This window comes from Mustela nivalis, assembly GCF_964662115.1.
Source record: "Mustela nivalis genome assembly, chromosome: 10".
Taxonomy (NCBI): Eukaryota; Metazoa; Chordata; class Mammalia; order Carnivora; family Mustelidae; genus Mustela; species Mustela nivalis.
The window spans coordinates 4,230,814-4,256,824 of record NC_139029.1 but is presented as its reverse complement, the minus strand read 5'-3'; the positions used below and the strand labels follow the sequence as shown (position 1 = coordinate 4,256,824).

Sequence of the window (26,011 nt, the reverse complement as noted above, 5' to 3'; positions counted from 1 at the left end):
CCCCAGCTGCACACACGGGGGGCGGCCGAGCTGGGGCCGGACACACTCCACCCTCTGATGCATAAAGATGTCTGGTAGAGAGCGCCATTGTCGTGCCTGCAGCGGTGAGTGTACAAGGCAGGGAATGCGCCTCATCAGAGAAGACATGCAGACAGTAAGCACACCTGTGAGAAGTCGCTCCACATCCTAGGAGGCCAGGGAAATGCAGATTAAAACAACGAAGAGATATCACTGCACACCTATTAGAAGGGCCAAGATCCAGAACATGGGCGACCCCAAACACCAGGGGGACGTGGAACCCCGGGGACACTCGTTCATTGCGGTGGGGCTGTAACGTGGCATGGCCCCTTGGGGAGACAGGTCAGTGGTTTCGTACTGAGCTCAACGCGCTCTTACGAGACGATCCAGCAATCACATCTCTTGGGGGTCACTCGGAGGAGTCGAAAATGCGCGTCCACACAGAAGCTTGCACATGGGTGTTTATGGCGGCTTTATTCTGAATTGCCCAAGCTTGGAAGCAACCACGATGTCCTTCAGCAGGTGACTGGATAAACTATGACCCATGCAGACAATGCAGTGTTATTCAGGACCAAAAAGAAATGAACTATCAAGCCATAAAAAGGCACAGAAGAATCTTAAGAGCATATTTCTAAGTGAAAGGAGCCAATCTGAAAAGGCCATGTACTGTATGACTCCAACTCTGTGGCATTCTGGAAAGAGCACAACTGTGGAAACAGTAAAAGTGTCAGTGGTTTCCAGGAGCGTGTGGGTGGGGGAGGGGATGAACAAACCAAGCACGGAGGGACTGGGGGGCAGGGCATCTACTCCGTGGGACACTGTGTGATGGGCACCTGTCATCACACATGGCCCAACCCACGGGCTCTCCAAAACCAAGAGGGACCCCAGTATAAACTGTCAACTCAGTGCTGATGACGCGTCAACATGGGTTCAGCCACTGTAACAAACGTCCCACTTCCGTGGGGAAGGATGTTGGCCATGGGGGAGGCTGTGGTCATGGGGAGGGGGCAGAATATGGAGACTCCCTGTACCTTCCCTTCACTTGTAATGTGGACCTAAAACTCCTCTTAAAAAGAAGCCTTAATTAAAAAAAAAAAAAAAAAGAAGGGAAAGAAGCAGGACTGACATTTGGAGGAAGAGGGGGCCCCCTGAGTCCTCGCCAAAGGACTCAAGGCCCACCCTGTCCCCACCATCTGACACCCCAAGGCGTCCCTCCACCCAGCAGTCCCCAGGGCGGGGGGGACCCAGCCCCACGAGGCAAGACAGGTCTCTGAAGCCACCAGTAGGCGACCAGGGCCCAGCCCGGAGCTCACTCCAGGAGCCTTCAGGACACTGTAGGTTCCCAGCGTGGAGGGAAAGGAAGCCCATGGCACCGGGCCAGGCAGCATTCACACAGCTCACTTCTCAGCAAACCAACAAGACGGATATTCCTGGACAAGACTCCTGACGGGAAGAATTACTGCCTTTCTTAATTGAAAGAGAACCTTCCTGCATGTTCTCATCTCTCCATTTCTTTCATCCGTGCGCTGTCCCCCTGCATCATCTGTGAAAATGAAGATCTCCTATTCCGAGGCCATGGGCGAGCCACATCACCCCGAGGGAGGAGGGCTCAGGAGCAGGCTCTGGGCTGCGGGCCGGCTGAGCTCCTGCGGCCTGGGCACCACGGGCAGAATCGGAGGCCCATGGGTTACTCCTGCAACTACCAGCTGGCCAGTTCTCCAGGGGGGCCGAGAAGGCGGCGCTGTCCTTAGTGAGCACCCCCAGAGGGAGACAGTCAGATGGGCCTTTAGAAACATCTCATTTAAAGAAGATGAGCCAGGAGCGCCTGCAGGGCTCAGTCGGGGAAGCCGCTGCCTGCGGCGCAGGTCATGAACTCAGGGTCCTGGGATCGAGCCCCGTGTCAGGCTCTGGCTCAGTGGGAAGCCTGCTTCTCCCGCGGCCCCTCCCCCTACTTGTGCTTTTTCACTGGTTCTCACTCTTTTACACACACACAATAAATAACAATCTTAAAAAGGAAGGTAGGAAGGAAGGAAGGGGTAAGGTGACCCAATGAAAGCACACAGCGTAGGACCACGACGTCGTCAGCGCTCAGGAAACGGAAGCAACAAGCCCTGTACCCACTAGTCCGAGGGGCACGTACCGTCTCTGCTGTGTCAACGGCAGGCCGACATTCAGGAGGATGAGGCCACCCAGCTCACCGACAGCAGAAGGGCATGTGAACCAGGACTGTACTAATCGAAAGCTGCTTGCTCTACACTGCGAGCATCTCACCACACTCGTTTCCCTGAAAGGCAGCCTCTCCTTCTACTCAGTCAGCCGTGTCGCACACCCCCAGCCAGGAAGCCGCCAGTCTATGGCTGGCCGGGCACAGATGTGGGGCTTGTGGGTGCCCAGGGGACTGCCCTCCCCTGGCCCCCAGGGGCTCACGGACTCCTGGATTAACATGGTCCTATGCTGGCGGCCCAGGCTCCAGCTCCTGCCCCTGCCCCAGGGTCAGCGGACACTGAGCAGCAGACACTGTCCTAAGGACCAGCCTTCCCTGGGAGGCCTTTGCCTGGGCCCCACTCCGGCACCATCGCCCACCTTCCAAGCCCGCCAGGTTCACGAGCACTCCCTTCCTCTCCGGCCCCACTGCCTCTCCAAGGCTTTCCTGTTCCTGAAAGCCCAATTTTCCCTGCGCTATTAAACAAATTTCTTCAAAGATAGAACCTCACATTGAATTAAACCCTTTCTTGAAGTCTTTAGTGGTTTCCATAAATACAGTCGCTGAAAAAGCCTGCAGCCCACTAAAACCCTTATTTAAGGCAAGATGGAGGGGGACCTGGAGCCCCACGTAAGACGAGGAGCAGCCGCAGAAAAAGGCCCTCCCTGCCCCGGCCCAGGAGGGGAAGGGCAGAACGGCCCAGGGCTGGCCCCCATAGAGAGGAGGCATCCCTACCTCTGGAGGCTAATATGGTTTTTTTGGAGAAGCAGCAAGAAGGGCCCTGACAAAGGGCACTCTTTGAAACTCATCCCCTGGAAGGTCTTGGCCATGTCAGTGACCCCCCCTTTCTTCCCATCACTTGCCCCCCAGAGCCCAGTGATACAACAAAAGGAACAGAACTCTGGGAGAAGAGAAGGCATCCAGGTTCAAGCCTAGCCACCAGCTGTGACCCGTGTCCCTGCCGTCCCTCATCGTGCTCTGTATCTGTGACATGGGACAAAAAAGCAAGGTCACGTCTTGGTTTGTTGTGGGGTACAAAATGACCAACCTCCAGCTGACAACTTACAGGTTTTCGAATTACAGGGAACATTCTCAATTGCTCTACTTTGAATAACAAAGTACTATTTGGAGAAGACACAGTAGCTAAGCCCTCCATCGGTATTAGTCTGGGATGCTTCTAGAGGTCACCAAATGGAACTGGGAAAAGGAACATATGAACATGACACAGGTTTAGTGATCCTTCTGAGTGGTATAAACTCACGATCACAGCTCTGATGCCTTGGAAGGAGTTCTTTCAACAAGAGTGAGTCCTTACAATATGGAGACCACAGCACATACGTCCAAGACAGATTCGAGCACGCTGCCTGATGTTATGTATAGTGGGTGTCACGGCCTGGTGCTATGGACTAAATTGTGTCCCCCCCACAAAATTCATATTTCAAAGTCCCCAAGCCCCCCAGTGTGGCTGTGTTTGGAGGTAGGGCTTTCGGGAGGTAATTAAGGTTAAAGAGAGATCATAGGGTGAGGTCCTAATGCAGTAGGACTGTGGCCTTATAAGATCTCTCCCAAGCAACAGCAGCAAGAAAGTGCCATCTGTAAGCCAGGAAGAGAGTCCTCATCAGCACCCGACGCCGCCAGCACCCCAAGTCTGGACCTCCAGCCCCCAGAACTGCGACGCATAAATGTCGGTGGTTTGCACTTCTCAGTCCATGCAACTCTGGGGTGGCCCTTGAGCTGACTCAGACACACGGGATAAAATCTCCAGTGTAGCATCATTCCCAGATTTCAAGATCTCTACCTCTTGCAGCAGAAGTCTGTACCACCTCTGCTGTGGTCAGGAGAAGGTCACAGTCAGGGAGATGAGGCATCGCGCACATGAGGAATTCGAATAAAAACTACTTCCCAGGTGCAAGAATGGAAAAGCCACATTTCCACGAATAACTTCGTTTATATACACATGATCTTGACACGTCCACACAACTGAATTCGTAGAAGCAGTGTAAGGTGACATCTGAGCTGCTCTATCGAAATCCCTAGGAGTCACTCTTTCAAGTTGACCAAAAACACATTTTTTGTCCTTTATCAGGAAAGGGGGTATTTGCCTTGCCAGTGAGGTCCAGTGCGGTAACTGCTCCGGGAGGACTCCTCGGGAGAAGGCGAGAGCCCTGGGTAAACTGAGGCCCAGGACACCTTGCTTCCTTTGGGAGAAGAGTTTCACCATTGCCTGCAGATAGGGCCGCTGCCATAGAAACGAGCTGACAGCTGGTAGCAGGAAAGGGTCCCCCCGAGGTGCCTGTAGGAAATCCCACACCAACCCGAATAACCAGACCAGAGAAGCCAGCTCCATCCGGAGAAACAGCTGGAGAAAGGCACAGTGCAGCCAAGCTGGTCAAGGTGACCAGCTTGAGGATGACACTGATATTCCAAATCCGTGATAGCGACTAGGATGGAGACCGACGTCTCTCGCCCAGCCGTCCACGAGCCTGGCTCTCACCAGCAGGCCTCCCCGGAGCGCATCTGAGTGGGATCCGTTCTCACCTTGCTGTTGACAAGCCCCCTCCCACCAAGCATCTCTGGACCTCAGAGTCAATGCCCAGGCCCTTCTCTGCACAGAAACCCCGTTTCCCACCTGCTCTAGCGTGGCCCTCCCTCTCCCTCCCCCCAGAGGCGCTGGAGGGGCCAGCACGCTGTCAGATCCGCAGCCCGCCTTCCTTTCAGGCTGCCCTGAGGGAGAGGGATCTGTGCCCAATCCTCCAATGCAGACCTTAGACAGGGAAAACCAAGACCAGGGCAGAAATGAAAACACCAAATCAGAATCCACATGTGTGGCCTGATAGCGCCTTGAAAACAGCTGGCTGAACACTTTATTTATTTATTTATTTTTAAGATTTCACTTATCTATCTGAGAGAAAGAGCATGAGCATGAGCGGCAGGGAGGGGCAGAGAGAGAGGGAGGGAGAAACAGAATCCCCCGCTGAGCAGGGAGCCGTTGCGGGGCTGGATCCCAGGACCCTGCAATCATGACCTGAGCCGAAGGCAGACGCTTCAGTGACTGAGCCCCCAGGCGTCCCTGCCGCTTTCCCACGAGAGCATCAGCACAACCACATTCCAGCACGGGGAAGGAAACGCGTGTCCTACAATGGAGTGTGATGGTACCAGATGCCCAGTAGGGGTGTAGGAAGCAGAAGGACCCTTGCACACCGGAAGGCTCTTTACCATCCAGGGAGGCACCGAACCTCCAGTCACTCCGCCTGCAGCCTGGAACGGCGGTGGCAGTCAGTGGGGCTCTCTAAGACAGCAGGGGCACCTGGGCAGCCATCCCAGCAAAGTAACAGAGGGCTGCAAGGGACAGCCAAATCCTGCAGCTTTGCCTCGGCCCTTCCTGCTGCAGAGCGGGCTGGGAGGAAGCAAAGCCGCCAAGCAATCAGAAAGAAGGGTAGAGGTGGGTGCGAGGGAACCAACCCCACCTCAGCTCGCTGTGCCTCTACCTGAGCACCTTCTCTGCCGGAAGCACCTGTTCTCTGTCCAGAAAACTTGGGGCCTCAGCTCCCCCGACCCCCGTCTGACGGCAGACAAGTCTCCCAGGCCATGTAAGGCACTACTTGCTTCCCTTCCTTCTGCCTGTTGGAAGGTTCCAGAAGGATCCTAAAGAGGGTCTACCAGGATCTGATTAGAATTAGAAGAATAAAATATTCATAATCTCAATAATAGCCAATATCTATTCAAGGCTTGCCGTGTACCAGGCTCTATCATCGGTGTGGTGTAAGACTAATCTCATCTAAAAAGTAACACTGAGTGTATTTACAGCTGCTAATTAGCTACCACCGGAAACAGGCCTGGGGAGGATTCCAACACCCAGTCTGCCCTTCTGTGAGTCCTTTTCTCTCTGCAAAGCCCATTACCTAGGGTACCAATGCCCACTCTCTTTATGGTCTTCTGTGAAGGATCCAGGAGCTGTAGCCCTTTCAGGAGGCCAATGGCTGATGAGCAACCACCTGTCTGTGCGTGTTCTGTATTTTAACAGAAAATGAAACATCTATGTAATCAACATCTCTGAAATTAAACACCTCCAACATTAAAGGGATAACTTTAAACAGAAAAACAAAAAGTCAGATATCAAAAAGTCATAAGAAAGGCTTCTGGGGGGGAACATGAGGAAGGGGTCCTAGAAGGGACCCTGGCAAGCCACTCTAAGGGCAGACACCGTGAAGGCTATTCGCACCTTGGCCAGCGCAGGAGGAGCTGGCCAAGCTGGCATCTCCTCACCTTCGGGAAGTTCTGTTACTCTGTTTCTGGAACAGCTACAAGAGGTTGGAAGGGTTGGTCAGCCAAAGGCCTCACAGCCTGGACCGCAGCAGATACCTGAAGGCTACCCTTTGGCCTGGAGAGGACCTGAGCCACAGCTCAAGAGCCACAAAAATTAATATTTAATTGAAAAGTGATTTCCTGCGTAAACATCCCCAAAGGTCCATGGAACAGCCATGCTACTTCATCTTCTGTTGGTAAATTTTAAGAAAGAGGTGAAAAGGTAGCAGAGAGTGGGGATGGTTCAACTTTAAGGTACATTTTTAATTAAAAGAAACAGATCAGAGCTGCGATGCGGCATCATAAAGCAGATAATTTTACAGCTGGATGGTCTCCCTCTGATGTACTTGAAAACCATTTTCAAGCGACATAAAGTTTAACATACCGGTACATCTGCCTACCCACTAGATTCTACATGGAATTTAAAATTTAATTATATTAAAGCTTTGTTACAGTGAGCATTGCAAGCACGCTAACCAAGTGGAACTTTGACAGAATCTCCGCAGATTTTTTTTTTCTTTTAAACTCAGTTTTGTAGAACCCAGAGTTTGACAAACAGTTGATGATGCTGTCCAAAGTGTGGACAGTTTATATAACACACTGTTTGGGACCCAAATGTTTATTCTCCTGGGTCTAACTCCTGAGCTGACCCTCTTGCTAAGGCAGAAAGGTAGCCAGAGAAGTCGTTATCAAGTGCTCAGGGAGCTGAGGTTGACCCTGGTCAAGCCATGTAAGGATTTTTTTTTTTTTTTTTTTTTTTAAGACAGAGGTAAAGTCAGTTTTTTGGAGAGTCTTTTCACTACTAGTTTCATGTGCAAGTTAAAGAACGACTTTTTCAGAGGGGAAAAGAGTTGCCATATTAATCTATTAATCACAAATTGGTTGCTTTCTGCAGTTAAAAAGGCAACCGGTTTCAACTGGAAGAAACAATTCCACGCAAAGCTGGTTCTCCAGGAGACAAGGGCAAGGTCAGGCTGTGGATCGGAGAGCCCTGGTTTGAGTCCTGCTCTGTCGCTAGGGAGCTGCGCATTCTTGAGCGAGTGATTTCAGAGCCTGTTCTACGTAACAGAAAATATAACAGTATCCAATTCCTACAGACTGTTGAAAATTAAAGAAGACAATGTATCTAAAGTATTTAAGTGCAGTGCTCATACAAAGTGAGCACTCAATTAAGTGGCAACAGTAATTTTTACTGCTATTATTATTAGTGCTGTTTATTTGTTTTTAAAAATGCCAGTGCTATGGGTGATGGACATTGGGGAGGGTATGTGTTAGGGTGAGTGCTGTGAATTGTGTAAGACTGATGAATCACAGACCTGTACCTCTAAAACAAATAATACATTGTATGTTAATTTTTAAAAAAAATAAGGCTACCCCATGTTTGAGAAAGGCTACCCCATGTTTAAGAAAGCCTCAATTTCACCTGACGGACTAATGGAAGAATTAGCTTACACCTCAGTCAGCAAACCTGCAAGATCTGTGTTAAGAAGCATTTTGGGGTGTCTCTTAGGGGGAGAAAAAGGAAGAGAAGCTCCTTTTTTCCATTCTCCCCTTACCCATCCATTCATCCATCCAACAAGCATTTACTGAGCCCGCAATTATGGAAGACACAGAACTACAAAGGACACATACTGACTGGTCCCCAAGGGGTCTGTCGTCTCCTGAATCAGAGCAGTAAATAGCCACACTGCAGACAGAAAGGAGGGAACAGAAGACCGATGGGGAAAGGGGCCAGGAAGGCTGTGACATGGGCAATGTGACACTCAGTTCTGAGAATCAAGGCTTTTCAGGGAGGGGCTTTTGAGCAGTGGTCTTCACAAGTGGGGCATGCCCAGGGCGGGGGGTGGGGTGCAAACAGATCTCTAGGTGTTAGAGGGTCACAGAAGATCTCAAGGAATTAGCATAGGGAAATATCTTTGGTATGTTTTTAGGTGAAAAGAAAAAGAGAGCTATATATAGTACAGAACAAGATACCATTTTTAAAAGATCACGTGTGTGTGTGTGTGTGTGTGTGTGTGTGTGTGTTATCTATACAGAGAAATGACATACACAACACTATCAGCAGAGGTGTACAACTGGGGATGGTGGGATGGGAAGAAAGAGGAATGGGAGAAAACGTGGAAGAGGTCATCTTTCACTTTTTATTACACATTTCTGTACAGTTTGAATCTTTAAAATTAGCATAAATTTTTTATCATAGTTATTAATGATAAAAATGCACATTCAAATTTTAAGTGATTTTATTCCCTTTCAGTCATATTTAATTTCTGAAATTTAGATTAATATTAAAGGAGGACATGGAATTTTTGTTTATTAATCGAGGACACGGGTTGAAATTTATTCATTCTAGAAAGATTTACTGCGTCCCTGTGGCATACTGGGCCCTTCTCTAGGCACCGGGGAGCAGAGCCGTGAATGAGGACTCAGCACGCCCGCCGGTTGCATACTCCGAGGGGCTGTGGGCAGTGCGACAAACCCGGAACCAGGCCGTAGGACAGGAGAGGACGGGGATGCTCTGTTCTGCTGAGTGTTCAAGGACAACTTCCTGAGAAGGTGATGCTTGAGAGGCACCTGGAGGAAGTGAGGGAGGGAGCCCAGAGGGCATCCCGAGCAGAGGAAACAATGAGCATCCAGAGCTGAGGAAACAAGCATCCGGAGCAGAGGGCAGAAGCCCAAGGCACGAATACGAGTGGGGGAGCTAAGCAGCAAGGCTCGGGCAGAGTGTGCGGACAGGAGGCGAGGTCCCAAAGGTAGCAAGAGCCGGGTCCATCAGGACTTTGTAATCCTTGAGTAGACAAAGAGGGCTCCAGTGCTAGTGCGGGATAAAGAGTGGTACATACTACAGGCGAAAGGGTGAAGGGTCTTTTTTTCTTTCTTTTTCTTTTTTTGAGAGAGCAAGTAAGCGAGCAGGGGGAGGGAAAAAGGGAGAGGAGGAGAGAATCCTCAATCTTCAAGCCAACTGCCCATGGAGCGTGGAGCCCGACGCAAGGCTTGATCTCATGACCCTGAGATCATGACTTGGGCAGAAATCAAGAGTTGGATGCTTAACTGACTGAGCTACCCAGGAGCCTGAGGCAAAGAGTGAGGGTTCTGAAGATGTCCACGGGTTTTGGATCTAGAGTCAACAGGATTGTGGATGGATTAGATAAAGGAAGAGAAAGAAAAAGGGGTGCAGGATGACTCGCCAGCATTAGGGCACACTGGAGTTGCCACTTCCTGAGATGGGAAGTCTCAGGGTGCGAGTGTCTTAGGAGGTGACAAATCGAGTCAGGGCTGGAATGATAAGCTTAGGATCATCAGCCCGTGGCTGACATGTATGTGAAGGCCTGGAGGAAGTCACCAGGGAGTGCTTGAGTAAGGAAATGGAGAATATGATAGCTGAGAGTGGGGGCACCCCAAGATTCACATGTTGGGGAGACACGGAGACACTCAGGGGAGACAGAAAAGGAGTCAAAGGAGCACCCGGAGTGAGTGGTTTCTGACTGGAGAGGTGAGCAGGTAAGTTTAGTGCTCCTAGATGTCAGCAAGGTGGAGGACAGGGACTGGTCAATGGACATGGTGTCCTTAACAAGAGGTTTTCTGGAGGAGAGTGGATAAAAGCCTGGTTGAGTATGAAAAAGTATGGGGCACCCAGCTGGCTCAGTCGGTTCAGTGTCCGACTCTTGATTTCCACTCAGATCATGATCTCAGGGTCATGATCTAGCCCCACACAGGATTCCCCTCTCTTCCTCTCCCTCTGCCCCTCCCTGCTACAGATAGATGATAGATAGATAGATAGATAGAGGCAACAGAGTTTCCAGTTTCCAGAGGAACTGGAAAGAATGCATGTGACAACAGCGCAAGCTGTTTTGCTGCGGGGGAAAGTCAAGAGATGCGGCAGCAGGTGCAAGGAGAGACTTTTTTTTTTTTTTTAAGAGATGCTATAGACTGGTTTTGGTGATAGGAATGATCTGACAGAGAGGGAAAAGCTCAAGATGAGCAACAGAGCAGGAAGCACACCCTTGACTGGGTAAGAAGGAAGGGAGCGCAGCACACGAGCAGGAGCACGAGGGGCTGTCTGCAGGAGCAGGGCTGAACGCAGACGCAGGTAGACAGGCTGAGGGGCACACGCACACTCTCTTCTGATTCAGTCTGCTCTCCAGTGACATCAGAAGAAAGACTGAGGCCTAAGCAGAGCTGCTATTTGAGAGAGGAGACGCTGGCATGGTCTGGCACAGGTACGAACCGAGTTAGGTATAGAATCTCGGGGGCACGGAGGTTGTGGGGAGGGACTGTGGATATAAATGACACCAGTTAGCTTCGCTGTGTATTCTCCTCCAGCCACACTGGGCTGCTGAGGCATAAGCCTTCAGAAGACACGTAGCTGGATGCACCAGGTGAGTCCCAGGGAGGCATGTTGGTTGCAGCATAAGCAAGAAATAATCTCTTGTTACATTAAGCCGCTGAGATGCTGAGGTTTGTTTGTAACAGCAAAGAGCATTCCTTCCTGTGGCTAATACTCCTGGGTTTTGAAAGGATCCCTACGTGGATATTAAATTCACCAAGAATTATGACACGTGTCGTGTTAGAAATAGACAGTGAAGCAGGGGTTTCAAAATCTTCAAGGAATGAGAGAGAGCAACTCGGGGAATCTGTGATCATCGCGAGAAGGGAAGACACGGGATGGGGGGACTGGGAAAGCACTGCAGGGCAGCTGGTGGGGAAGATGGCATGACAGTGGCCGGGAATGAAAATGAGAAGCAGGGGAAACAAATTAGAAGTCAGTTGGTTCCCCCCAGAATACTCTGTCTGAGCTCACTAGAATAGAAGGGAACTTCCTCAACCTAGTAAAAGACATCTATGTAAAACCTGTATTTATTTAATACACTTAGTGATAAAAGACTGAATGCTTTTCCCAACAACATCAAGAATAGGGCAGGGATTTCTGCTCCGCATTTTCTTTTCTAGCCATTGCAATAAGGTAAAAGAATTAAGGGTACAAAGATTGGGGGGAAAAATTACATTGGTTTTATTCACTAAGAGAAAATTCTATGGAATCAACTAAATAATAGAACAAACGGAACTAAAAAAGGAAGCCAGTAAGTTCTCAGGATACAAGGGCGATATGCAAAAGTCACTTTTATGTCTACATACTAGCCTCAACAACAGAGGGTTGAAAATTTTTTTGAATTCCACTTTTAATAGCATCAAAAAAATTTTAGATACTAGGGTAAATACATGCAAAATGTGTACAGTGAAAACTATAAAACACTGCAAAAAGAAATTAAGGAAATATAGACAGAAATATGTATCATGTTCGTGGAAAGAAAACCATGGTATTATTAAGATGCTAATTCTCTCTAAATTTATTTACACATTTAATACATATAATCAAAATCCAAGCAGGCTTTCTTGTAGAAACTGATGAACTCATTCTAAAATGTATAAGGAAATGAAAATTATGTAGAAAAAGCAGAATGAAAATGAACAAAACTGGATTATTCACACCACCCGATTTGAACACACCTTGTAAAGCTATATTAGTAACGTGTGGTATCAGCACAAATACAGACAGAAAAACAGAACAGGACAGAAAGTTTAGGAGAATACCCACATGTACATGGTTCATTGATTTTCAGGAAAGGGACCAAGGCTGTTCAATGGAAAATGAAGATCATTTCAACAAGCACTGTTAAAGCAACCAGGTGGCCCCAGGGGAGAAAAGAAAAGAACACTTAACTGCATTTCACATCCCCTACAAAAGTAACTGGAAATGATGATAGACCTAACATAAGCCGTAAAGTATAAAACTACTAGAAGAAAATATAGAGGAAAATCTTAATGATATTGGATTTGACAAAGATTTCTTAAAAATGACACAACAGCAAGGCCATAAAGGAATCAGTCAACAAATCTGACTTCATCAAAATTAAAAACTTTGTATCTTCAAATGATCCTGTTCTGAAAATAAAAAGGCAAGTCACAGGCTAAGTGAAAATATTTGTAAGACATATACGCAACAAATAATTTGTTATCTCCAGTCTTCAAAGAGCTCCTGCAACTCAGTACTAGGAACATGATCTGATTCTAAATGGGCAAAACATTTGAAGAGACAAGACGTCGGGATGACGGATAAGCACGCGGCAAGGTGGCTGACACCATCAGTCATTAGGGACGCAACCACACAGGCAGCAGATTAGCCACAGCACGTTTCACGTGAAGAAGCTGACCCTCCCAAGGGTTAGCAAGGACGTGGGGCGAATGGAACCCACGCGCAGCTGGTGCGAACATAAGATGACACAACCACTTCGGAAAACAGTTTGGAAAACAGTTTGGTGGCTTCTTATGTTAAACACATGCCTACCACCCCATCCGACCACCCCACTTCTAGGTATTTGCCCAAAAGCAACGAAAGTATCTGTCCACACAAGGACCTGTGTGCGCATGTTCATAGCAATTTTATTTGTAACAGCGGAACGTGAGAAACAAAACTGGGCATCTCTAGGCGAGCAGATAGGAAAGGATACTGTGGTATTTGCATAAAATGGGCTACTACCTGATCATTTTTTATGAAGTTTTTACCTAAATTCCAGTATGGTTAACACACACATTCTGTTAGTTTCAGCTGTGCAACGTAGTGACAAGGATACACATGTGCTAAGGCATGTTGATGCACGCCACATAGAGGAATGTCAAAATCACTATTATGTAGTGTATAAGAAGCCAGAGCTGTAGGGCACAATTTATATAGAATTCTAGAAAATGTAAACTAATCTATAGTGACAGAAAATATAAGTGTTTGTCTGGAGAAAGGAAAGGGGCAGGAAAGACAGATTATACAAAGGCACAAGGAAACCTTTTGAGTAATGAATGTGGTCATTACCGTGACTGTGGTAATGGTTTCACGGTGTACGTGTGTGTCAAAACTTACCCAGTTGTGCACTCAAATCGTGTACAGTTTATTGTCTATGACACGTCAATAAAACTATAAATGAACAAACCTGTTGAATAAGCACTATTATTATTGCCATTTTGCAGGTACAGAAACCGAGGCACAAAGGTATTAAGAACATTGCATGAAGCAGAAGCTCACACAGTTGAGGTTCCAGAACAAACATCCTATTACATCGGGCATAGGACTCGTGGTCACAAAGCTCTTCCCCAACCCAAAGGTGGCTGCACAGTACTCTTCCAAAGCATTGAGCCCTGGAAAGACAGTAGACCCAGAGGGAAAGATCAGAACATAGAAACCTGCCTTAACTCTTCTCAGTAACCTTTTCTCAGGAAGGCTCAGGCCCTGCCCTGATCTACGCACGATCTGGCAGAGAGAACCCAGGACGTCTACAAGCCAGATAGACCTCAATTCATGCTAAGCTCTGTCACATACTGGCTGTGGGAGGCCAGGCAAGTGATCTTATTTTGTTCATCTTTAAAAATGGGGCTAATCTTACTGATTTTGTAGGGCTGCTGTTGAATCAGAAATAAAGTAAAATCCAAGTTCATTAATGTGGCTAAAAGATCCACCATAATCTAGGATTTTCTTCCTCTTCTTCCTCTCTCTCTAGGCCCGTGTCTCGTTGCACCCTCCCAGGAACACCTCTATCCACACTAACCTGTCTCAGTTCCTACCTCAGGGCATTTGTACAAACTCTTGGGCTTGCCTACAGTGATTTCCAACACACTGTCTCATCCCTACTGTTCCTCAAGGTCTTAACTAAATGTCACCTCATCAGGAGGCCTTCCCTGACTCCCCGTGTTGGGGCTTCTGAGCCACTCCAGTTTGGTAATTGACTAGAAGGACTCACAGGACCCAACCTGTGGTCATATTCATAACTAAGCTTCATTACAGCAAAAAGATGCAGAGCAAAATTAGCAAAAGGCAAGGTGCATGGGGGTGAAGTCTGGGGGAAACTAGGCGCACGCTTCCAGGGGTGCTCTCCCAGGGGAGTCCCGCACTTAATTCCACACTGAGGACACATTTAATTACTCCAGCAACAGGCTGTGGCAACACATCCAAGTATCATCTGCCAGGGAACCTCACCAGAGTCTTAGCACCTGGGTTTATTGGGGGCTGGTGACGTAGGTATCCGCTGTTTAACACAGAGCACAATTCCAGACTCCAAGAAGGAAACCAGGTGTTCGGCATGAGCCACACTATTTGTACAAACAGTTCAGGATAGAATGCCACTCTTACCATTTAAGATAAATTTTCTATCAGAATAGAGAACTGTTTCCCAATCAAGTTCTCAGACACGGCAAGCAGCCCTTTCTGAGGCTCCCCGGTGGGCCCACTAGGCTGGCTCTTTTTTGCACACCACTTCCACATGAGGCTAAATCTCCAGGCCTGTTCCCTTCGTAGCCTCTGTCACACTTGCACTTAATTTAGTCATGTGTAAATCATTTGTCCGATGTCTGTCTTCCCTTCCAGGCCGTAAGCTCCATAAGGGCAGGTGTGGTACATGCTTCACAGAACTCCAGTCTGACAGATACGCAGGGAATGAATGAATGAAGAATGAATGAACAGAGAGTCCAGCAGCACGACAGTCACATAACCCATCCCAGCACGTGGCAATTCTCTTCCGTTAAATGCTTGATTCTTGAGCCTCTGAGAGAGTCCTGAGGGGAGCTCAGTAGCCACAAGCAAAGAAAGTCAGACAAAAAGACAGGCTGGAAACTTGAAGACACTGCGCCCAAAGTTCCAACCAGAAGGGCAAAGGGGGGGCTCAAGGAATGTGAGCAAAATCCCTGGGCACAACAGTTGAGGACCCATCTCAGATCCCGAGGGAACAGTTTCAAGCTCAACTAAAATGAACATCTAAACAACCTACAGACTTCCTCTGCCTTCTCTTCACCCCAGGGCTGCAGGCACCCGGGAGAAGCTGAACAGTCTGCGGATTCCCTCGAGGTCCCCACATCCGCTGGCTCCTACACACTGGGCTTTCGAAGACCCCAGACTGTCCGGTGCCTCGAGAAATATCAGTCCTACAGGGCAGCAGAAGGAAGAGGTAGGGATGTCCAGCATTTGTTGCAAGTTATGCACTGGTTGGGTCTTCAGCGATCAGAAGAAACGAATTTTTTAAAGCGCACCAAGGTCTAAGGCTTACTCAGTTATTTTAATACAGCCAGACGCTGTATAGTCAATATGAATCCTTGTATTTTTAATGTGAATCATTATTCAAAATATGTCACTGCCCCATCAATACAAAGTTAAAACTCATCAATATTTAAATTTTTCCAATTGACATCTTATCATTCTATCCAGAAAAGAACGCAGCAGATCACAAAATCCATTATTCAATCTTTTAAGTTTGCAGAGTTCAGAATTAAACACCACTCCATGTCATTACCTACCTGAACAGAGGCCAGTGGTAGATCAAACTGGGGAGGGGTCTGGAGGAGTTGGGGGGAACCCTGAGCCAGGGCCCTCAGATTGAGCTGGCCTCAAGAGAGAAAGGTGTTTGTCCAGTGTCTATGGACTGGCCAGGCTTTGGGAGGGAAGTTGGAGAGGAAGGGCTGCCTGGAGCTCCTGCCATGTGACTTGGCTTTGGCCAAAGCTGAAATTCCTTAGCTTGGGTGACATAGAAGGCCCTCCAGGGCCTGGTCCCTCAACCTCCATCCCCCTACCCACTGTTTTGATCCCACTAAACCCATGTTCCTCCACAACCCCCCTCTTGTCACCCTAGTGTGGTTCTCTAGCCTCTATACTTTTCAGTTCAGTTCCCACCTGAAATACCCCTCACCCTTCTCCCCTTGCCATTGGTCTGGCTAATTCCCTGCTCCTCTGTGGGGTCTCAGCTTAGATGTCACTGACTCCAGGGAGGCATCTGGGATGGGCAAGTGGCCACCATACATGCCACCGTGGGACTCTGTGCTGACCTGGAATATAGTATCTGGTTGTCTCTCAATCACTCTGAACTTCTGCATCTCAGGGACAGATCCTATCCAGTCTGAGTATCTGGAACACAGGAGGAGCTCAGCCAGCATCAGATGGAAAAATGGATGGATGGATGGATGGTTGGATGGATGGTTGGATGGATGGACGGATGGATGGACGGATGGATGGACAGACAGATGGGTGGGTGGAATAGACAGACGGACAAACAGATGGACAGATGGTCAGCTCCCTGAGACGCAGCAGATCTCTTCATGTCCCTGAAGCTAACTTGGCGGAGGATGACCTAGAGCTGGGCAGCCCCTGCAGGTGGTCAGAGGTAGACGCCCATATCTGGGTCAACCTTCTTGAAGGGGAGTTCCTCCATCTTAAGATGGCGTGGAGGCAGAGGGTCATTAAGTTGTTGGTTGGTCTGTTTACTGGGGACTCTCCTCAGGGGAGCAGGTATCGTTTGGCATAAAGAATGGAAGGGGAAATGGGGACATTTCACTCTGAAATCACATACTCAGTCTGACAAGGAACCCGGGCTCGGAGAGAAGAGGGCGGGTGCGGACATCACCCTGAGTATACCGAAGCCGCCAGGAAAACCCGCCACACACAATCTCCTCTCCTTTCATTTCCCGATCGCCACCTCTCCGGCCTCCCACAAAAGAAAAATCATTTCTTTAGAGCCTGAGGGTCTTTGTTCTCTAAGAGTTTGCCACTAAATTACACAAAACCTGGGACGGTGGACATCCAATCTCTGGCGGCAACTTCATTCATTCTGCTCGGAGCTGCCAGGCCCTCCTCCACGGTGAGCCCCGGGCTTCACCAGGGGGTCCCAAAACAAGGCCCCGGACCCAAAACTTCAGGGAATCTGCTTAACACTCTGTGACAGCAGAGCCAGAGAGTTTAGTCAGTGAAGATACTGGGCAGCCCCCAAACAAAACTTTGTTTTTATAACATAAAGTACCCAACAGCAAGCTCGTCGCCCCGGCTTCGGGGAAGTCAAGTGAGGGGCAGGTCGGAAGTGAGCGCCTGTTGAATGAGCTACAGTTGCTGATTTGCCATTCACCTGCCACAGAAAACTGCCTAACAAAGAAAGAGCAACTGAAAAAAAAGAAGATGGGGGAGACAGAGAAAGAGCGATTAAATGGCACTGCGGATGTGAAAAAAAAGAAATCGGAGAGGACCGCATTTGATTTGAGCCCAGAAGGATGAATAGAATGTTCTAGGTGGGGGACTTGCTTCAACAAGAGAAAGCATTACCTTGCCCCTGTCCCTGCAGCAGACGATGAGGGTCTCAGAGGGAGAGGATTCATTCCAAGAGGAGGACAAAGAGCCCAGAAAGAGGCACGGGACCCCAGAACCACAGCTGCATGTTGCCAAGTGCAGACTCCGGACACAGTGCTCTGGGCTCTCCTGCTCAACGGAGTTGCCCACTGAAGCCCAGCTAAGTATTGCAAAGAAGGACAAAGTGTCCAGCAGGTGTCCAGCAAGAGGTCCCCAATGGAGAGAAGACAGCAACTGTGAGGTAGGAGACCAGAGCCCCAGAGCCGGCCCCATCACTTACCGACACACCCCTGCAGGCGAGAAGCCACAAGGGTGGCTGGGGATGGGCGTGTCCTCAGGGCTCATCACTGAGTTCCCCCTCTTAGGCCGACCCCACGAGATACCTTCCCAGCAAATCCCATGGCCACTCCCTTGGCTGCCCTTAGATTGGACGCAACATCACAGACTTCTGCTGCAAGACCAGCATTCCCACTGCACCACCAAAGAGACACAGTAGTGAATCGGCTGGACACAGTCTCTTTCCTTGTGCGGCTGACAACCCCACAGGGGAGGCAGGCCAGGGATGTGAATTAGAGAAGAGCATTCCGATGCCCTGGGAGTGAAGGCAGGACCCTCCAAACAAGGCGGGAGTCCACAGGAGGCTCCCCCGAGGAAAGAACCCGGTAAGTGATCAGGGATCAGCAGGGCAAAGATCCTGCCCAGGCGAGGCACTCAGGGCTTATTGAAAGCAAAGGCGATGCCACATGTTCCTGGGTGAAGGCACACAGCAGGGAAGAGCTTGGTACAGCCAAGGAGCAGAGAGAGAGCAGGCTGGAGAGACCAAAGGGCACACGGCACATGTGGCATCTATTGTGAGCTAAACTGTGTCCCCTAAAAACTCCTAACCCCAAGTGCCTGTGACTCGGATTTTATTTGAAAACCAAGTATTTGTCAATGATGACATTAAGATGACATCACTAGGGTGGACCCTAATCCAGGATGACCAGTGCCCTTATAAGAAGGGGAAATCTGGACACAGACACGCAGAGGGAAGACCACGTGAAGACACGGGCGAAGACGGCCATCTGCAAGCCAAGGAGAGCCTGGGGGCGCCGGAAGCCAGGTGAGAGGCACGTGATGGATTCTCCCTCACAGCCGCAGAAGGAGCCAGACCTCTGGCCTCCGGAACCGTGAGCCAATGAATGCGCATTATTCAAGCCACTCGGTTCCGTGCTTGGTTAAGGCCGCCCTAGGAAACTCACACAGCTTCTCCCCATCACACGGGGCGGGGGGCCAGGCTGGGGCTGGGCCACGCGGGGCTTACTGGCCACATCAGGGCTCTAGAGTTCGGTCCCAGGAAGAGCTGGCAGCCACACGGGTCTCGATATGTGATCTGTGATATGGTCAGACTTGCACTTTGACAGACTCGCGCTGGCTTGCTGTGGGGACAGTGGCTGGCGTGGGCTGAGGGTAGAAGGAAGACCGGCGGAGACAAGGGCGGGGCAGGCATGACGGCGAGTAGAGAGGGACTCGGGGATGGTGCCCAGCCCTGGCTTCAGCCTCGGGGAAGCTGGTGGGGCTGAAGACGGGGCCATCTTGGTCTCACTTCCAGCATCGATCTCTGAGCCGCTCAACAATAAAAGCCTCTGAGGGAAGAAATCTGAATCTTCTACCAGCCGCTCACTTCAGACATCTTTCTGAGATCCGTCTTGGACAGAAACGAGAAGGAATTTTCTGTGCCCCTTGTTGGGAAGGGAGTAGGGTCTCCACGAGCAGAGCTGGGTGCAGAAGACAAAAGAGAAAGCCCCTCCCCTCTGCAAACCCCTGGGTCACTCTGGAGCCCAGAACTTTCTCCACAGCCTTTCCCAAGCACCCCACTCTGCCAGCTGGCACCCCCCCCGGGTCCTTCCCCCGGAGCAATCCTCAGGAGCCAGGTGAGTGACTGACAAGCCGGAGGACCAGCCTTGTCCCCAAGGAGAAGGTGACTCAGGCAGGGAACCAAGGACAACAGCAGGGCTTCCCTAGTTGGATCCTCCCACCCCAGCAAATCCCCCTAAGACTCGGGGACACAGAGCGACCCCCAAGAGTGCCCTGACCTCACCACTCCCCTCCCTCGACCGGGGAGCCTTCGCCAAGCCTGAGTGCCAACAATCCAGTACAGGGAGTTGCCTGAGAAGGGCTTCCAGAATGAACACGCTGGCCTCCCGTCTCAGCTGGGGAGACCCCCCACCCCAGCCAGCAGAGTGGAAGAGGGGGAGTGTGCCCACTTTTTCTTCCTAGTAGCCCCGGCAGGACCTTCTGGATCTAATAATCCTGAACCCCAGCAGGGTCCTTTGGGAGATAAGGGAATCACCCCATTATAAGGACATAACCACCAAGGCCCACAAATCATCAGAGAAAAGTGAATTAATGGTGATCATAGCTCTCGTGTCCGTTTCCCCGCACGAACTATGCCCAGGACCCTAAGAGTTTTCTAATTCATTCAACCCTGACCACATCTGTGGGGAATATGGTTGATCCCATCAATGAGAGCATCTAACTCCGGAAAACACTGGAGCTTTATTTAATCCACATTATTCACCTGCTGCGTGTTGGAAGTCACTGCTTCTTTGTCACGTCTTTCTCCAGTATCCGCCAGGATGTCTTCCCAGATCCCCAGTGGGGCTTCCTACACACGTAGCTCAGCCTGCTCTTTCCCATTTAAACCCTGTCCTGGGCCAGCCCCGGGAACAAAGCCAGACTGTCGAGGGCAGAAATGCACACAGATCTTTGCTTCCCACTGCCCTCAATTCTCCAGTCACCGTGATGGACTCGTCTTCTCTTGGGAGCTTTTTTCCCTCAAATTGTGGACACCACGTCCTTAGGAGTCCTCTGGGTGCCTGACGACACCCCCTGCAGATTTGCTGACTTTTCTTAGCTGCCAAAAGCAAGAGAGGGACCGCAAAACAACCCATGCCCTTGACATGTCCTCTGGGAACAGATGCACTTTCTTTGAAAGATAATTTTATGAAATCTGTAATATTGAATCTCATACATTAATCAAAAGTGTGGCTCTGAGATTTTAATTCTGGAAATTGGAAACAATGGAAATTGGATCACCTGAGAGCAGACAGTCCGATTAAATCTCTGGGCCCACATGGGGCGTCTCCATATCGTCACGTCAGGTGTCCTTTCCTCCACACAGGGGGAGGCAAGGCCTGTGCTGCACTCTGGACTCTGTGGTGGACAGACACCCCACTGTTCCCAGTCACCCCTGCCTCGTGGTGCTCACACCCTCGTGTGATTCCTCCCCTTGAGTGTGAGGAGAAGGTGTGCTTCCTCTAACCCGCAGGATCCAGCAAAGGTGACGGACGGGACGTCGCTTCTGTGGTTAACTTACATAAGGTCATGGCCCCTGTCTTGCTGGAAGATTCTATCTCCTTCCTGATGTGCATGCTTTGATGGATCAGAGGGGCCCAGAGTCAAGGAACCGAGGGCTTCTGCCCCAAAGCCTGTGAGAAATTGGTGTCAAACTGTCTGATCTTGGGAGTAGACCAGGCCCCGGCTGAGCCGCTGTGAGAGACTGTGACCCCAGCGGACACACGGCTGTGGCCGGCGTGGAGGACTCAGCAGAGCGGAGCCTCGACTCCTGGCCCACGGAACTGACGTGTGCCCTGCTACGACACTAAGTGTTGGTGATTGGCTACACAGCCACGGAGAGCTAACACAGAGTCAGATGGATCGAGGGCGTTCGGGTCCTCATTCTGCCGTTTACTATCTGCGACCGCAGGGAAGAATACTGTTCGGTGTCTCCAAGCCTCGGCTTGCTGTCTGTAAAATGGTAATGAAGGTCATACCTATCTCAACGAGTGGCTGTGAGGACGAAATGAGACAAAGCCTCAAAAAGCTTTAGCCTTCTTCACGTCAGCTGGTCTCAACGAGGGTTCCCGGAAGGAGGAAGCCCTGGCCCACAGGCTTCCATGGAATGTAAGGAATTAACTTCCCTCCTGTGCGTCAGAGCAGTAGGAGCCAGATCCATCCTTGAAAGAATTGAGAAAAAGGCCCACACGTCATTTTCTGCACGGCTTACACCTCTCTGGATCCGCAGGTGAGAAAGGTGGCCAGTGCTCAGCAAGTGGCAGCTTCCTCTTCCAGGACTGTGGTGTGTCCTACCTGCTGCCCTCGCTCTCCAAGGCCGGAGGCTCGCAGGGTCTGCTGCGGTATCAGGGGGCCTCTCCGGAGCGCCCTTCCTCCTGCTATGGAAACCACTGTCTCTGCCAGCCGCCAGAAGACAGACCTCAGGGTGAGGTCACGACAGCGGCATTTCTTGCCAGTGACAAGCATGTTCTCCCACGTTTGGGGCTCAGGGGTTCCCAGTGTTAACTCTTCCAGGACCCGAATTTGACAGGACATAAATAAAAGTAATGGTGCCTCCGTTAAAGGCCATGGCTTCCCAAGGATTTTGTACGTTTGGAAAGGAGGCCTGGAGTGGGGAAGTTAGGGCCCTGGTGTTGAGGGCTGTGGGCTCCTGGGCTCCTGGAGGGGCTTCTCCAATACCACCCCACTGGTCTTTGTCTGGGGTCTGGCTTGAGATCCCAGACAACAGCCAGAACCAAAGGTGGGGTTTGGAGGTGACTCAGCAGCTCTTGACTGATTTTGGGGGGAGAAATGCTGCACCAAAGAAGTCATTTTAATGAAAATAGATCAAGTATTAGCCAGTCTTCAAAGAAAACAGAAGGCACTTAACCCTTTAATTTCCAAATTTTGAACGGACATCTAGGGTCCTTTAAGAGCCCTGGGAAAGAAAGCAATTTCCTGCACTCCAGACCCCAGGCTGTGTGCAAACTGCACGGGGATCTGGGAAATACAGAAGTTTCTGGCTTAGCAGATTATTTCTCACTCCATACACAGATAAACTCTGCTCACTGCACGGGCCACTCTCTGCTCTTCAACGTAAACACAGGCTTCTGAAGCCATCTTCTAACAAAGGCAGCTTGTTATACAAATGGGTCTGTATTCAGGGAGCCTGAATAGCAGGTTCTCCCCTACGTTAGCTCTTCAGTCAAGCTCTTCAGTCAAGGTCTCCTGCCTCCGTCCCCGACACGCAGATGGTTCTGGGGCCGCCGAGCCACATCCCCCACTTCTGCCGTTCAGTGCATTTGCAGAAGCGAATCAAGTGCCATTTATCTAACACACGGCAACGCACATTTTTCCACAATGAAAAATTTCAAACAATGTGTGAAAACACGGGCATAAACAGTTCTGATTCCAAAAACCACCTTCTGATTCAAATCAAAAGCGTCAAAGCCCTAAGTGGGATGCCAAGAACTTGAAGTCTAATTCTGACCCACCTGACTCTGGAACTTGGAGGACACAGGACCCCCAGGACAGGAAGAATGGTGGAAAGACTCCGGAAATGAGTTCCAAGCAGTCGGAGATGGTTGTATCCATCAGTGGAGACCCCCACTGGCATCAGAAGATGTGAGAGGTGCCCTGGGACCTGACGCACCTGTGTGAGTCAGCCCGCCGTCCAGGCAGGAAGTACTGAAAGCTTTTTTAAGCCAATACCTTGGCTGAAAATGCTGGTAAATTAATCAGCCAACTGCCTAATAGGACCCTCAGGGGCTGGGATGCAGAACAGAGAAGTTTTGCAGGAAGAGTAAAGAGTCAGGAAAGCTCAAAGCTCCATGTGAGGAGGGCAGGCCCGGTAGGAGTGATGGGAAGCAGAACAGCAGCACAAGGCGTCTGGGGGAGCAGCCCGCCATGCAGAAGGGGGCGGTCAGGGCTTATAAACATGAGGAGGGGGTTGAGATACACTGCTTTTTAGGTACAGTGAAAATGGCCCGTGCCTGAAGCCCACGCTTCAGGCGTGCCTGGCCTGCCCAAGACTGGAGGGTAGTAGGCTGTGTGCTAGAGTCATTTTGTGCCCACACAGGAGGGCCAGCTGTGAGTTTTTCAGGGGCTCTGAGTTGGGTGGGCTGTGAAGCCACCTGTATCTGAAATCAGCATGGTGGGAGTCTGCACCCCTGGAGATCAGCCGCAGCCACAGGCTAGAAACGCCAGCACCCACATCAGGGAGCACCTATCAGTCCAGGCACCACAGGAAGTCATTACGCTCTCAGAGTGCGCGTGTCTTGACCCGTCAGTTGACTTTCCATGCGTACCAAGAGTCGGTTACGTTTCTTTCCAAGCCTGTTTGTGCCAGCTGTACTTTTCACTGCAACCGCGTAAATAAATAAGGTATAGAACAATGAAACACAAGCATAAAAAGAAAGATGGTTCTTTCTGTGAAAAGTCAATCAACTCAGAAAGATGCGTGGAAGCCAGTGGCTGGAAGAACCTGCCGATTAGAGGGGACGCAATCAACTATACGATATTGGAGGGATCGTCAGAAAGCTCTGGAAGGAGTCTGTACCCAGAATGCTTCACAAGCGTCCTTGAGTCTTCCTCCACCTTGAAGAGATATAAATTGGAGGTGGGTAGGCAAAGGATGACGAGGGGATCTGTGAAAGAAGATGGACCTCCCCCACCACAGCTGGGCCCCACTGGGAAGAACCAAAGTGGTCTTGGACCAAGTCAAAACATTGGTAAGTCAACACTTATCTTTAAATAGTTTTTTTGAATTAACTGATTTATGACTCAACCCAGCTGGGTCAAGAGTCCAGCACCAGAAGTCATCTGCCAGAGAAGATGGGGAAGGTATGGGAGCAGAAGGCAAGGAGCGAACTACGGAGAGAAGGGAGAGAAGACCCAGCAAACGTGACAGGGCAAGGGAACTCCGAAGCAGGAGCCACCATGGCTGACGTCACGTGACAGCTTGCCAGGGCCACTGCCTTTGCAGATAGTTGGTCAAATGTTATTTTGAGTGTGTCTGTGAGGACGTTTGGGGGTGAGATTAACATTTCAAACAGGAGACTAAAGAAAGCATGTTGCTGTCCCTCATGTGGATGGGCCTCATCTGATCTGTTGAAGGTCTGAATAGAACAAAAAGGCTGAGCCCCCAGCAAGTATAGGAAAACTCCACCTGCCTGACTGCCTTGACCTGGGACATTGGTTTTTTTCCTGTGTTCAGTCTGGAACTGAAACACTGATTCTTCCTGGGACTTGGGCCTGCTAGTCCGTTCTCCTAGGTCTCCAGCTTGCCCAGCGAGGTCTTGGAAGCTGTTGCTGTCCACAGTCACATGAGCCAACTCCTTATAATGAATCTCTACACACACACATACACACACACGCCCTATTGCTTCTGTGTCTCTGGAGAGCCCTGACTGACACAGAGGGCAACTGAGAAGAGCAGAGAAGCCTTCCCTGCCTGCTAACCCTCTCCAGCTCTCCGCCCCCGCCCCTGCCCTCTCTCTCACCTTCATCACCACACCCTCCTGTGGCTCTGCCACTGTGGTCTGGGGATGCGCAGGCCCCACCAGATCGGAGATCTCAGGGTCGATAAGAGCATGATTCACCACACTTGGCATGTGGCAGGTTCTCCTCGGAATTAACGAGAGAGGACTCTGACAGAAGGTCGGTCAGTCCATGGACTCAAATACTGCCAAGGTCAAGGGGAATGCTCACGGAGGGAAGTCCTCACACTAGGTATGTCAGCTGGTTATGGCCCTGGTGACAGAGGCTTTAAGCAGCAAGAATGCACTGTGAAGAACTAGAAACGGTTCTGGACAGAGCCAGAGAAAGGCCCATCTGGCCACAAGGCCAAGGGCTTATGTCACCGTCTCACCCTCCCAGAGAGTCCAACTGAGCGTACAGAGAGGTAGAAACTCCTACATCGACATGACTTCGCTTTCTCCAGGCATTTGGATGCAAGAAGCACTCACTTCTTTCTGTCTGTTATATTTTTGAAGCATAAAATATATTGCTACAGCGAGAGGATATCATTAAAGGTTAATGATGAGAAACTTAAAGGTTATTTTTGCATATCTCACCTCTTGGACAAAAGCTGCTTTCTCATTACCAGGTTAGAATATAAATTAATCTGAAAGCATCTAAAATGCCACTGACGCTTTAACTTTACTATGATGGGAGACCCCACGAGCACACCTGTGCGGGAGGGCGGCCCACAGCCTCCTGCCTCCTACCGTCCTCCTGGTGCTCTGAAGCCATTCCTGCCCCCAAAACCTCTTCTCCAGACGGAAGTGGTCAGGTCAGGACCACTCTTCCAGAAGGAGCAAAGACTGTCCCCTCTCTCTTCCAGGCAGCCCCGTCCAGCGAAAGGGGCCACAGGGACACACTTGAGCATGAGGCCCGGGGCACACACGGGAAACCCAGCCAGAGCCCAGGTGCTGGTGCGCAGCCCACGGCCCCTGCAACCCCCCGGCCCCGGAAGCCATCGAGTCCCCCAGCCTCTTGTGCCTCCTGCCCCCCTCTGTGGCTTCTGA

The 26,011-nt window shown here is 50.2% G+C and overlaps 1 protein-coding gene across 36 annotated transcripts in view; it reads right to left on the bottom strand.

Moving 5' to 3' along the window:
• Positions 1-26,011, bottom strand: part of CAMTA1 (calmodulin binding transcription activator 1) — an 814,199-nt gene that overhangs the window by 490,542 nt on the left and 297,646 nt on the right. The window contains exon 1 of one of the 36 annotated variants that reach the window (XM_082685278.1): positions 2,159-2,318. The exons of 32 other annotated variants lie outside the window; for them this stretch is intronic. The gene's annotated coding sequence lies outside the window, so the exon portion shown is untranslated. Of the gene's footprint in view, positions 1-2,158; positions 2,319-26,011 lie in introns of those variants that run through there. 3 more of the 36 variants (XM_082685283.1, XM_082685281.1, XM_082685276.1) reach the window with 3 other exon arrangements.